Raw genomic sequence first — 13,599 nt, 5'->3', positions numbered from 1 at the left:
GTATTTGTGATTGACAACCCTTTGACTTCTTTCATTTGAAAGTGTAATAAGTTCAACTTTAAAAAATTGTTTAATGTTGGCATTTGTGAGATCCATTTTTCTTTATAAAATGTATATATATATATATATATATCCAAAATAAATTATGTTTCTAAAAAATTACTTATTACACATTTTCAAACATAGAACGACAAATATGTACATTAAATTTTACTATCCACCAAAGTCTCGTATATTACTTATAAGTATACATATAATTATTACTTACCATTGTAAGGGATAAATATATAACACTGATTCCATACCAATAAAATGGAATACTTAGGAATATTTGTAAAATTGTCATAAAAACTCTGACCGATAGTTTCCGTGCTATAATGATATTTTTAAAGCTACTGCATTTTTTATCACAAACATAAATTTATTTATAGGAACTATATTACAATGTGTCAAGGGATCCACACAAAGCTTAGTGCAACAACATATGCAAGAATGGTTGCGGAGGTCCAGCGACAGAAAGAAAAACGAGAATCGTTTAAATACTTATAGTCATATATTCTCATCTGTTTAATTACAATTTAATTATATATATATATATGTTTCTGTTACCAAATTCAGTTAATAATTCTTATGTTTATAATATATAATATATAATGAAAATAAATTTAAATTTATAATACGCTTAAGTAAGCTAAGATTCAGCAGAGAAAAGAAGATTTAATAGTTTCACCCCAGTGGATTCTTATATATTTTTTGAGATAATAATTATAAAGTCTACCTGGTCAGTATTTTTATTTACGTATCCCATATTAACCGTGTTTCATACATGCAAACTTTTTACTCTTAAAATTATCTAAATTTTTTATGATTTATAAACTTAATGATATAAAATACAAAGAGCCAGTTATGTAACAAATATTTTCCAGACTTCGAAAAAATATAAAATCTGACTATATAAATTGCATTAGTATTCTCAATGAGCAAATGATTGACCATGATTTATTCTTTCACAGATTTGCAATGATGTGTGTGCTTCAGATGTATAGTACTATACAGACTTAATTAAAATGCACCACTTGTATTAAAATTTATTTACTTATTAATATTTTGCATTGATGTATATCTTCAGCTACTTGGTTATTTTAGTTAGTAAGTATACATTCAAATTATTGACTGATCACTCATTAAGGCATTTCTTGTATTCGCACGCATGCTTAAAATTATTTACTTTACAAAATAAATACTGAACATTAATTTTCATTGGCATGAGAATTGTCGTTAAATTTTATAGACTTTCAATGCTTACTTCTAGCTAAAAGAAATGCAGCTATATTTCAATAACTTAATAATAACTAACTCTTATTTCTCTCATAGGGTTCTACTCGGTTTATTCGCTACGTTTAGCATTATAATTATTTTTCATTGAAGATTGCTGATTGTAGAGACTGTTAAAGAGATAATCAATCAATCCCTGTACATATATTTTTAATTTTGGTTGGTTTCTTCGTGATTTTTCTTTTGAAAGCTGACCTGGATAGTAATTTTATTTATTTTATGAATATTATTCTTGCTCTTCGTATAGGTAGTCTTTGTATGCGCTCCTATTTATATCAGACTTTGTTGAATTATACAACCTAGTGCAAAAAGAGTAATATACCTTCTGTAATAAGTTTCCTAGCTTTTATGAAATCTATCTGTAGGAAAAGTGCATTGGTTTTTTTCTGGCTAATGACTAACTTAAATAACAATTCGTTTGTAATTCTTTTGTAGATTTCTGGAAATAACTTTATTTGTATTTTACGAAATCATTGAGCGTGCAATATACATTATTACTCCGAGTGCTGTACTTGCACTGAGAATAGATAACTTTGAGTTTTGTAACGATGTACATCTTCTACTTTTCTCTTAGACATGTTAATCGGTGAGAATACGTTCAAATTCTTTGGCTAATCACTCATAACGGCATTTCTTGTATTCGCATGTATGCTTTAAAATGTTTACTTTTCAAAATAAATACTGAACATTAATTTTCATTGGCATGAGAATTGTCGTAAAATGTTATATAGACTTTTCACTGCTTACTTGTAGCTAAAAAAATGCAGCTATATTTCAATAACTTAATAATAATTAACTAACTCTTATTTCTCTCATAGGTTTCTAGTTATTTTATAACCTACATTTAAAATAAGCAGAACTACTTTCCTAGGAAAATGGTCTATTATAGGAAATGTTAAAGAGATATTGAACTGATTCCTGTACATATTTTAAATTTTCAATGATATTTCTCTGAATTTCTCATTAAAAATTATAGCTGGTCAGTGTTTTCATTTATTTTTATATAGGCATTAACCATGTCTTTTGTATGGGTAATCATTTTACACTTCAAATTTTTTAGACTTAATAAATTGTAGAATTAAATGCAAGAAAGTTTGAAGCTTTTATAATATTTACAGCCTGTAAGAAATGCATGGGTTATTGTCTAAATAATTTTTGTTTAAGTAATTTTCTTTGTAATTTTTCTACAAATTTCTGATAAATGGCCTGCTTTGGATACACAAAATCATTGTACATGAAATGTACCTATATATATATATACACTGATTACTATATAAATGAAAATACAACGGAAATTAACATTATTAAAAGTTTAAAAAATAGTGAATTAAATTTTCTTGTTTTTTTTAACATATTATAAAAGTAAATTTATAAAATTACATGTTTGACTTTGAGCAAATATATCATAATTCATACGATTCCTCTTGTATTATTACAACCTGCAATAAATGCCCGCTAAGCAAAGGAACGTTGGGCCAATATTTCTTTAACGTTAAAATGAGACTTGAAACGTTAGCATAAATGTATACGTAATGTTATAGAAACATTTATACATCCTCTTATGTTCATTGATTTAATGTTACATCTCTTCATTACTTAAGTAATGTTTTGTAAATATTTGATTATTTCCATTGCATAAATGTTACAATTTTATCATAGCAGATGTAACGTTTTAAGTATGTTTCTTTTGTTTCATTTTATCTATAATATACTTTAAACAATAATTGAACTCTTTCAGAATAATTTAAATCTATAGTATTATTAACGTTCCATGATATCAGGATTGTAACGTTACCTAAATATGGTTTGTGTAATATTATTGTAATATTTTATATCATATACAAAGAATTTGTAAGATTTCTATAAATGCATTTATTTTTTGTTATTACAATACTGTACATTATATATGATATGTTATATATTGTAATAAATAAATGTTTTAGATACAAAATGAAATATTAGTAAATTAGTACTGATATAATAATAATTTTAACTAAAATAAACTATAATATGTAATGTAATCTTTCAAATAAATTATTAGATTTACTGAGATGTAACAGATAACTACAAATGTACGTTTGCGTATAGTATAATGTTTTTGTATTAACCATAAGTAATGATATTACGATATGGAGACATTTTTTTAAAACTGAATAAACATAAATTTGCCAAAATAAGAACACATTTAACCAATTTTGGCAAATTTATGTTTATTCAGTTTTAAAAAAATGTCTCCATATCGTAATATCATTACTTATGGTTAATACAAAAACATTATACTATACGCAAACGTACATTTGTAGTTATGTGTTACATCTCAGTAAATCTAATAATTTATTTTGAAATATATCGTTGAACAAAATTAAAATAATGTTGTAACGTTATTCCCGTCAGTGCGAGGGGCCACTCACACTACGGGTTTTCCCATTACCTTCGCCCGTCCTTTTCTATCGGTATCAGGGCGCCAGTTGGTCAGTTGGGTGGCCAACAACCCTACGTTATCAATTGGGTCCTTCGACCCCATTCTCTATGCATCTTATACGGCCCTGCGGCCATGCATATGGACGGTAGCGGTAGCCAGGGTCGCTCAGTATGCTAGGACGTGGAGAGAGGGGAGGGTTCCTTACGGAAGTCCGAGCCTCGCAGACCTGCCTGCTGAGGGGCATACATTTCTCCCTTACCACCCACACACACAGGTGGTGGTGAGGAGTGCGGGAACATGCGGTATCAATTGCCAGAGCATAGCGTTTTGCCAGGAGCGGACCACCACGGAGGCAACGTTCACGGCCCGTCCAGCCATAGCGCACGCCTATGGGATTACGGAGGGCACCGGGACACATTCCAACGAGCTAACTACGCCCCTGCACAACCCACTATGCATTGGCCGGTATCCAGTCGTGACGTACGTGCAGGCTGGCCTATAGCACACGCCTCACGTACGCGAACCGACCCATGGCTGTCTGAGTGCCACGTCACGCGCTCACCAGCACGCACGGACACATCAGCACAGTCCCATGGTCGCGTTCCGACTGCCTGCTATGGCAGTCTGCGCACGACATTCGCGCAGCCTGCTTGACGCGCGTAACCAGCGTTCAAGCCAGACTCGATGTTCTATTTCCCCTCCTCGTGGGGACTTATAGACACTGTCATTGTTTTAGGACTCCCCGAGGCCGCTTCTCCTTATCTCAGGTTGCCTGGGTTGTTTGGCATGGCCCTGCCTTACTTCTCAGGACAACCTGGACATCGTTTACTGGAGCGCCGGTCTTTTCATCCGGGCCTCTGCCTGTCAACGGGGTCTATCCTTGACGTTAGCTATAATCCACTCGTGAGCCTATCTCACGAGTCGGTAACGTAGGGATTAATAATATCCACTGTTCGGTAGCTTTTATGTTCTTTATTCGGTATCTCGTATACGTAACGGGGAACTTCGTTACATACCCCCCTCCGTAACGGAGGTTTCGACCCGAAACCGAAAGCGCCCGAACACGAGTTCGTTTTTCGCTGCTACGCCCAAGCGTGCAGTGATGCACTTCAGTCTGGGTTTACTCTTGCGGTAGCTCAGGCTTGTATGGCTTGATGTCTGCCGTAGACATTTTGCCAGTGACGTTTCCTGCCAAATCAGACAATTCTACAACTGTCTCCGATAACTTCTTCGCAATCATAAACGGTCCACCGAATGGTTTGTTCAGTGCAGCCGATATGTGTTTTGCGGCATTCGAGAGCTGTCGGTTGCGAACTAAGACTAACTCGCCAACCTCATAGTGCTTTTCACGACGACGTAAATTATACGGTCTTGCCTGTCGTTCGTGCACTTCTTCGAGAGCATACTTGAAAACTGTTCTAAGTGTTTCCAAGCGTTTCATGCGTGCCAACCACTTTTCTGTCGGTTGCTGCATGATTTCGGTATCGCCTTCTAATTCACGTCGCATCGACCTTGCCGATTCTGGTTCTCTACCCAGATTAGCAAATGCAGGTGTAGCTTGCAGTGAACCATGGTGGGCAGTATTAAATGCAAATCTAAATGCATCCAAATGCTGATCCCACTCTCGATGATCAGAATCGAGAAAGGCCCTTATCATCATCTTCAGGCTTCTATTCACCCTTTCGGTGGGGTTTGCCTGGGGATGATATGGAGGTGTCGTGGTTTGCCTCATACCCGTTAATTGTAATAAAGCAGTTATGTCTTTATTTACAAATTCGGTACCATTGTCGGTAACTAAAACTTTTGGTGTACCCCATCTATGAATCACCAAGTTTTCGATAGCTTCTGCAATCTTTTTGCCGTTAGCGCGTCGAAGTGGAGGTACTTCGATCCATTTTGTGTATAGGTCTTGGATTACCAACACATACGAGAACCCTTGTTTACTTGGCATCAGTGAGCCCATAATATCTGCCGATATTACAGTCCACGGCTGTTCAACAATTCGACGTCCCATGAAGCCGACGGGAGCTTGTTGTTCTACCTTGCAACGCTGACATTCGTCGCAGTGACTGACGTAAGCCGTTACATCTTTGAACATACCTGGCCAGAAGTAATTTATCGAAAGGCGTCGATATGTACGATCGATACCTTGATGGCCAGCTTGCGGTAACTTATGGCATTCTTCGAGCACTTTCTGCCTGTACTCCCTGGGTATCACCAGTTTCCAAGCATCAAGATCTTCGAGCTCAGCATCTGCCAAATCTGAACGTCGTTGATGATACATCAACTCTCCATCTAATTTCCAATCAAGAAATTTTTCTGGCGTTCTTTCGATATCCTTTACGTGCTTTAAATACCACGCATCCTTGGTATCGGCGTAAGACGGTAGCAAAGCATTTAAACTTTCCGGTGCTCTTGACAAAGCATCAGGAACATGATTTAAAGCTCTGTGCGAAACAGTGCCCCAAGTTGGCTCCGAACCTGTGGTCAGAAAGGAAGGTCTTATTCTAGAATAAAATATTCAAGGCAGAGGTAATAGGTAAAAGTGTTTTTTATTCAAATAAATAAAAAAAATATACAAACGTTTACAAAGTATTTTTATGTACAAGAAAAACCGCGATATTTACAATGGCGAAGGCCTAGGGAATTTGCTGCCGTTAAATTCTAGGGTATTTCGTTTCGCAGAAGATTCCCTAGAACCCCAAGACTCAAAATTCCCCAGGAGGGAACGCGGACTTAGAAACTCCCTGACTGGACAATTTTTCCTAGGGTATTCCCTAGTAAAATCCCCAGCCACGGGAGGAAGCGAAGTCGGAGAGGTGGATTTAGGGAAGAGGAAGTCCCCTTACCCCTCAGCCCCCTTCTCCCAGAGCTATGGTGGCTCCGAGCCACCCCAACCCCTAGGGTGAATCTACCCCTCCCACTACCCGACTCGTCGAGAGCCCTGGATTTGAGGGTCGGAACACTGGGTCCGAGGTAGTCCTCGGAGGCAGTGTGGAGGAGAAGGAGAGGGTGGACTTCTCCCGGGCAGTCCCCGGAGAAATTTCCCTTAGGAGGGAGGAAATGCCGCAGAGGGGTAGTCCCCTCTTGGTTGGCAGTGGGTGGTGGGTGATACTTACCAAGGTAGTAGACCCGTAGAGTTCGCCGGTGGAGGCGCTCGTTGGCTGGCCTGGTGGAGGCGTCAAAATTGCCGTGGAGGCGGTTGTGCCGAAAGGCTCAAAAAAGGTGCTGCGGTTGCTGCGGGTAGCAGCGGTCGAGCAATGCTGAGGTGCGATGGGTCCTTATCAAGGACCCATCTATATAATTACGCGACACTAATCTTGCCAGCGAGAGAGCTGCCGCGGGCGCTGGCCACCTAGTGGCCAAGCGCGCAAGTAGTGTCGCTTCGCGGCCGCGACGCGCCGGGGCCAGAAGACGCGCAAGCGCGCCGTGGAGAGAGAGACAGATAGAGCGGCTAGACGCTGTCGGTCTAGCCGTCTATTGTGAGCGCAATAGAGATGGGAGATATAACAGAGAAATGCGGAATCTACTTCGCAACATTTTCTGCTCCTCCCAATCTCGAACAAACTCCCCCCGTTGACGCGATGGCGTCAAAACAAGTGTTATGTACATAGAATAAACATACATAACTCATTGCTATTATAAGCACTATATAATTAATATTATTAATATTATTATCATTTAAAGATATAATTAATAACTCTAAATCTATCATGATTATATTAAAATATCAATAGCCTCATTGTAAAGGAGAGATACTCCTAAAAGCGACAAATTTCTAAATGTAATACGAAGCGCCAGACGCAGCTCGTTCACACAGTCGCCAAGGCTAAGTCCCGACACGTGGCAAAATGCACTTCGACGGCAGTCGAATGTTCTAGAACAATGACGCATTTGACCATTGGGACCCGCAAATGTTACCATATAAGGTAATGTTTGACGCTGCACTTTGAGGGTAGGAGCCCCAAACGTGCAGCCCCAAAGATCAGTTCGAGTCAAAAGCTAGAAGGAACAAGTCGAGTCTCCTAGGACCTTCAGTCCTCTTATTTCTTAACCTTAACCAGGCAATCCTTTGTCTCTTAAAACTATAATTATCTAGCTCATAGCTCTGGTTATCAATTTGTATAAAAGGAAACATTGTAAATCAAACGTCAGTAAACTTTATTGTACAAAAAGAATTTCGAGTTTGTCGTGAATCAGCGATTGAACCACAACACAAGGAAGAAGAAAGTTAACTCAGTTTAATCACAAGTTTATTTACAAAAAAAATAAAAATAAACGATATAAAACAGATAAGGACGAGACGACTATTTACATGGCTTCATTTGAAGTTTCGCGGAATTTAATTCCAGGGCCGGAGTCCACCGGAGTATAATTTTGCCCTGAGGGGCCCAGGCCTTCCATCTCCGAAGTTTGAGGGCCGAATAGAGCGGCACCTCGATCGTCTGCCCGAAGGCTCTGACAATAATTTTTTGCGCATTGCGCTCGATTTCCCTGGCGCTGGGATCGTCTAAGACTTTCCCAGCCCAGTTCGTCGAGGCAATGCGCTTCTGGGCGGCAATCACGGGCCTCCGACGTCGCGGGTTCGATGGTGGTTTCCGTGGCGTTGGTGGTGGTGGCTTCTCTTTTTGCCCCGCCGGGAGAACGTGGCCGAACAGCCGTCGAAATTCCGCTTCCTCCCGGGGTCATGCAATTCGAGGACATCGTCCCCCTCGTCCTCGTACCCTACGCCCAAGAGGTGGGCCCACGGATAGTCCGCCATGATCAATCGCGCTGCACCAAAAAAGGCAAATGATGAGTACGAAGACTCAGTAAGTATCGTGGGAGTTTTGGAAGAAAAGACATGGCGGAGATCATAAAGTGTTCCTGAAGGTTTGGAACAGGAAACAGGACGACCTGAAGAGTCCCAGGACGCCCGAGAGAGGAGGTGGTAACCTGAAGAGTCCCAGGAAACCAGGAAAAGAAAGTTAAGCAACCTGAAGAGTCCCAGGAAGCTTGAGAAGGAGAGATGACAACCTGAAGAGTCCCAGGATGCCGGAAAGCAGGGTGAAGATAGACCCTGATAAGACCCAAAGTGAGGGCTAAGAGGGGAGTTTACAGAGTTGCGAGAGACTCCGTTGAATCTCTTTTCTCGCGGTTTTAAGGACAGCTACGCGAGCTACTCCGTCCACCCCAGGCACTAGTTTGAGAATCCGCCCCAAGGTCCACATACGGGGAGGATTGTTAGGTACTTTGACAAGCACCAAAACTCCTTCACCGAATTCCGAGTTAGAGTTCTGCCATTTCGGTCTATGTTGCAAAGTGTGTAAGTATTCGGAAGACCACTTCTTCCAAAAGGTCTCGGTGATTCGATTTACGGTTTGCCAACGGTTTAATGATGATTCTCGTAAATCCAAGGTGGATAATTCAGGTGGGGAATTTAACGCCCGTCCTGACAAAAAATGCCCCGGAGTGAGTACGTCCAACGACTCTGGATCATCATGTAACCGCGATATAGGTCGTGAATTTAGGCAGGCCTCAATCTTAGTCAGTAGTGTGGTCATTTCCTCGAAATTAGGCACGAAAACTCCGAGGGAGCGCTTCAGGTGGTGTTTCATACTTTTTACAGCACTTTCCAAAAGACCGCCCCAGTGGGGAGTAGCGACCGGAATGAATTTCCACTCGATTTCACGGATGGACTCGGTGGGTTGAGCGCGGGCGGCTTCTAAGGCACATCGGTAGGCGCGTTTTAGTTCCGCATCCGCTCCTTGAAAATTAAGGCCGTTGTCTGAGTACATAACGGCGGGTTTTCCACGACGAGAAATGAATCGAGACAGCGCAGCGAGGAAGGCCTCGGTATCCAATCGAGAAACGAGTTCCAAGTGAACAGCACGGGTAGATAGACATACGAACACTGCCACGTAACATTTCATGGATTTTGCGTTACGACCGTGATGCAATTTAACCAAGAAAGGCCCAGCATAGTCTACTCCGGTGTGTTCAAAAGTGAAGCTTCGCGAAATCCTAGCGGCAGGGAGTGATCCCATAAGCTGGTTACCGAGTTTAGCGCGTTCGCGAACACACGTGACGCATTTGTGAACGCATGATTTTACTAGATTTCGCGCATTCACGACCCAAAACTTTTGTCGCAACGTGGACAAAGTTAGTTGGAGCCCCCCGTGAAGTGTATCTAGGTGCGTTTGCCTAATGAGTATGGCCGTTAAGTGGCAATCCGGAAGAATAATGGGGTGTTTCATTTGTTCAGAAATTTCGGCGTTCCGAAGCCGCCCCCCTATTCTTAGGATTCCTTGTGAATCAATGACCGGATGTAAGGAAAGAAGCTTTGACCGCGACGGTATACGTAACCCATGATTCAAGGCTGAGATTTCGCTCGCGAAGTGCGTTCGTTGAACAACCTTTACCAAGGCTTCAATCGAACTGCGAATTTCCGTTGCAGACAGGAGGGAGTCCTCCCATTGGCCGTTTTTTCTGGTCCGCTGGACAAATCGAAGAACATAGGCCATAACTCGGACCAGTTTAGACCAAGACGAAAACTTATCAAAAAACCAACACTCAGCTGTGTCGAATTGAGCGGTTAACGCTACCTTCCGACTTTCTTCCGCGGTTTCAAAGACCTGAACGGGATTTGCGGTGTGCTCACGGAGAAAAGCAGGCCCATGCCACCAAAGTGAGTCCTCTGATAACTGTTGAGCACTGGTTCCTCTTGAGCACAAGTCTGCAGGATTCAACTTAGTGGGTACATGATGCCAGCTGGCTTCCGATAAATGCGTTTGGATATATGAAACGCGATTAGCCACAAACGTCTTCCAATGCACAGGTTGCTTTGCTATCCAGGCTAAAGCGACTTGCGAATCCGAATAGCAACGAATCGCATCACAACTCCCGACCAAGCTTCCCTTGACGTGAACCAATAACTTGACTAGAAGGGCAGCTGCGACCAACTCCAGACGAGGGATTGAAGTGGTCTTGATCGGAGCGACCTTTGTTTTGGACATTACTAAATGTACCGAGAGTTTAGCGTCCTCATCAGTGAGGCGTTCATAAACGACTGCGCCGTACGCAAGTTCTGAGGCGTCACAAAATCCAATTAATTCGCGTTTTCCAGTAGTAAGTGATTGTCCGGTCCACCGTGGAATCCGTAAAGTCTGTAAGTCTCGGAGATGCTCATAGCTCTTGAGCCATTTTGACTTAATAGGCTCAGGAATTTCTTCATCCCAAGAGAGTTTAAGCAACCAGGTGGATTGCATTAACTGCTTTAGAGTGATGATTATTGGAGAAATCCATCCCAATGGATCGAAGATCTTAGCATTCTCTGATAAGAGGATGCGTTTGGTTAGTACACCAATGTGTGAAGGAGAAACACGGAAGCGGAAGCTATCATCCCCGTGATCCCAATATATGCCCAAGACTTTACTTGATCCAGCAGGATCCTCAAAGAAAGAATGCAGCTCGGTAGGTTCAAGCGGGGAAGACCCCGGTTGATTGAATGCCCATTTGCTTAAGGAGAAGCCCCCTTTTGCCAGTAGAGCGATGAGTTGTTCCCTAACCGAACTAAGTTGCTGTAAGTCATGGGCCCCAAAAAGTATATCGTCTACATAAGTAGAATTTAACAACACATCCTGCGCGAGAGGGAAGTTAGCTCCGTCCGTGTAAGCTAATTCGCGCAAAACTCGCGAGGATAGGAAAGGTGCCGGTCCAGTACCGTAGGTCACCGTGTTGAGTTCGAAGGCCTGAAGCTCACCGGAATCAGACTTCCATAAAATGTTCTGATACTTGCGGTCCTCAAAACGCACAAGAATCTGTCTGAACATTTTAACAATGTCAGTGACGCCTACATATCGAAAGGAACGCCAATTCATTAGGATCCGCGTGATGTCCTGTTGGAGCTTGGGTCCAATGAATAACGTATCGTTAAGCGAGACGCCAGTAGAAGTTTTAGATGATGCGTTGAATACAACGCGAATCTTGGTCTTCTGATTCTCGGTCTTGAATACTGCATGATGAGGCAGGAAGACGCGAAAGTCAGAGTTCCTAGGAACAGGAGACATATGTCCCAACATAAGATACTCCTGTAAGAATTGAGAATAACTTTCAGCCTGTTCTGGAGAAGTATCCAATCGCCGAAGTATTCTTGATAAGGTTTTCTCTGCTACCCGAGAAGAAGAACCTAGATTATGCCTTTCGAGGTCGGATCGAAAAGGTAAGGCAACGACAAAACGACCCGAAGGGGTGCGTGATACCGTATCCACAAAATGTTGTTCACAGAGGGAGTCCTCTGTGGACATGGGTTTGACCTCAGGAACTTCTTCCAGTTCCCAGAAGTCGCGAAGAGTGTTTTCGAAGTCAAAGCAATGATGAACCGTGTAACTATGAGAGCGACCAGCCTTGGATAAGACTCCGGCTACGATCCACCCGAAAATCGTCTGCTGAGCAAGTACTGAATGATCAGGACAACGAATGTACGGACCTTCTACCACCTCAGCAAGATAATCTGCACCAAGGAGCACATCAATTGGAACCTTGGTAGAAGCGAAAGTATCTGCGAGCTCAATTCCGTTTAGTGCTGGAATAGATGACGGAGAATAAGACGGAGGTAGATATGGAGTAATCTTTGATAAGATTATTGCGGTTACATCCAATGAAGCACCGTGTCGTTTGAGAGAATGAAGGGTAATCTGTGCCTCCGCTCGAACGGTTTGAGCCGAATTCACTCCAAGGATGGTAGCGTTGATACGTTGTCGCGGTACTCGTAACTGCTGAGCTAACTTTTCTGAGATAAAGGAAGTTTCTGAGCCCGGGTCAACTAAACCGCGGACTATAACACGAGAACCGTCATGAGCATCAATCCTGGCAGAGAACGTGGCCAATAGGACTGATCGTGTATCGGTAACGCTAAGATGCGTTGTAGAATGCGAGCTAGAGGGTTCAGGCTCGGAAGCGGAGTTTGTCGCAGGGGTAGTCCCCCGTGACTTGCTCCCCCCGGTGCCAGATTTGTCAAAATGCAACAACGTATGATGCATTTTACTACATTTCCTGCATCGTGACGAAGAAGAACAATTGGAGCAACTATGCCCTGGCCTCAGGCAGTTGATGCAGAGGTTCTGTGAAAATGCAAACTTTGATCGAGCCTGAGGGGTCAATGCAAGGTAGTCCTTGCACTGATACAAGAGATGGTTACTACCACAGTGAGCACAGCCGGTACTATTCACACTCGCAGCGTGTGACTTCAAGGATTTCCCCGATTCCTTTTTGGAAGTCTTAGGTTTGTTGCCTAATGATTGCAAAGAGTTAATGTGACGCGTTAGAAACTCCGAAAATTGAAGAAAGGTGGGATAATCCTTGCTGCTTCCCAGATACATCTCCCAGGCCAAGCGGAGGGTGTCATCCAGTTTGTTCTTCAGTGAATGAACAATGATGGGATCCCAATGATCGACGCCGTAACCCATAGTTTTGAGGGCGTTGAGAGCAACCGTGACAGAGTCCCTAACTTCCTTGAGAACTTTAAAATTGTCACCCCGAAGCGTGGGTACTTGCGAGATCTGGTCTAAGAACGTATCCGTGATCATTCGTCTGTCAGTATACCTAGCTACTAGAGTGTCCCATGCTATCTCATAGTTCTCGGAGGTGATCGCTAAAGATTTAATGACCGTAGCCGCTTCACCTTGCAAGCAAGATTTTAGATAGTGGAACTTGTCTCGCCCGGAGACATATGCCTTTTCATGAACAATGGAACTGAATGTTTCATAAAAGTTGTTCCATTCTAAATAATCCCCGGAAAACTTCGGCAAATCGATAATTGGAAGCCTAATGTGGTTTATTTCGCCTGAAGGCGCCGTGGGACC

The sequence above is a fragment of the Prorops nasuta genome, unplaced genomic scaffold (genome assembly GCF_024137725.1).
Source record: "Prorops nasuta isolate Cenicafe-Biocafe unplaced genomic scaffold, Cenicafe_Pnas_1.2 PNAS00005, whole genome shotgun sequence".
Classification (NCBI taxonomy): Eukaryota; Metazoa; Arthropoda; class Insecta; order Hymenoptera; family Bethylidae; genus Prorops; species Prorops nasuta.
The sequence above is the reverse complement of the archived record's forward strand: the minus strand, read 5'-3'. Positions refer to the sequence as shown.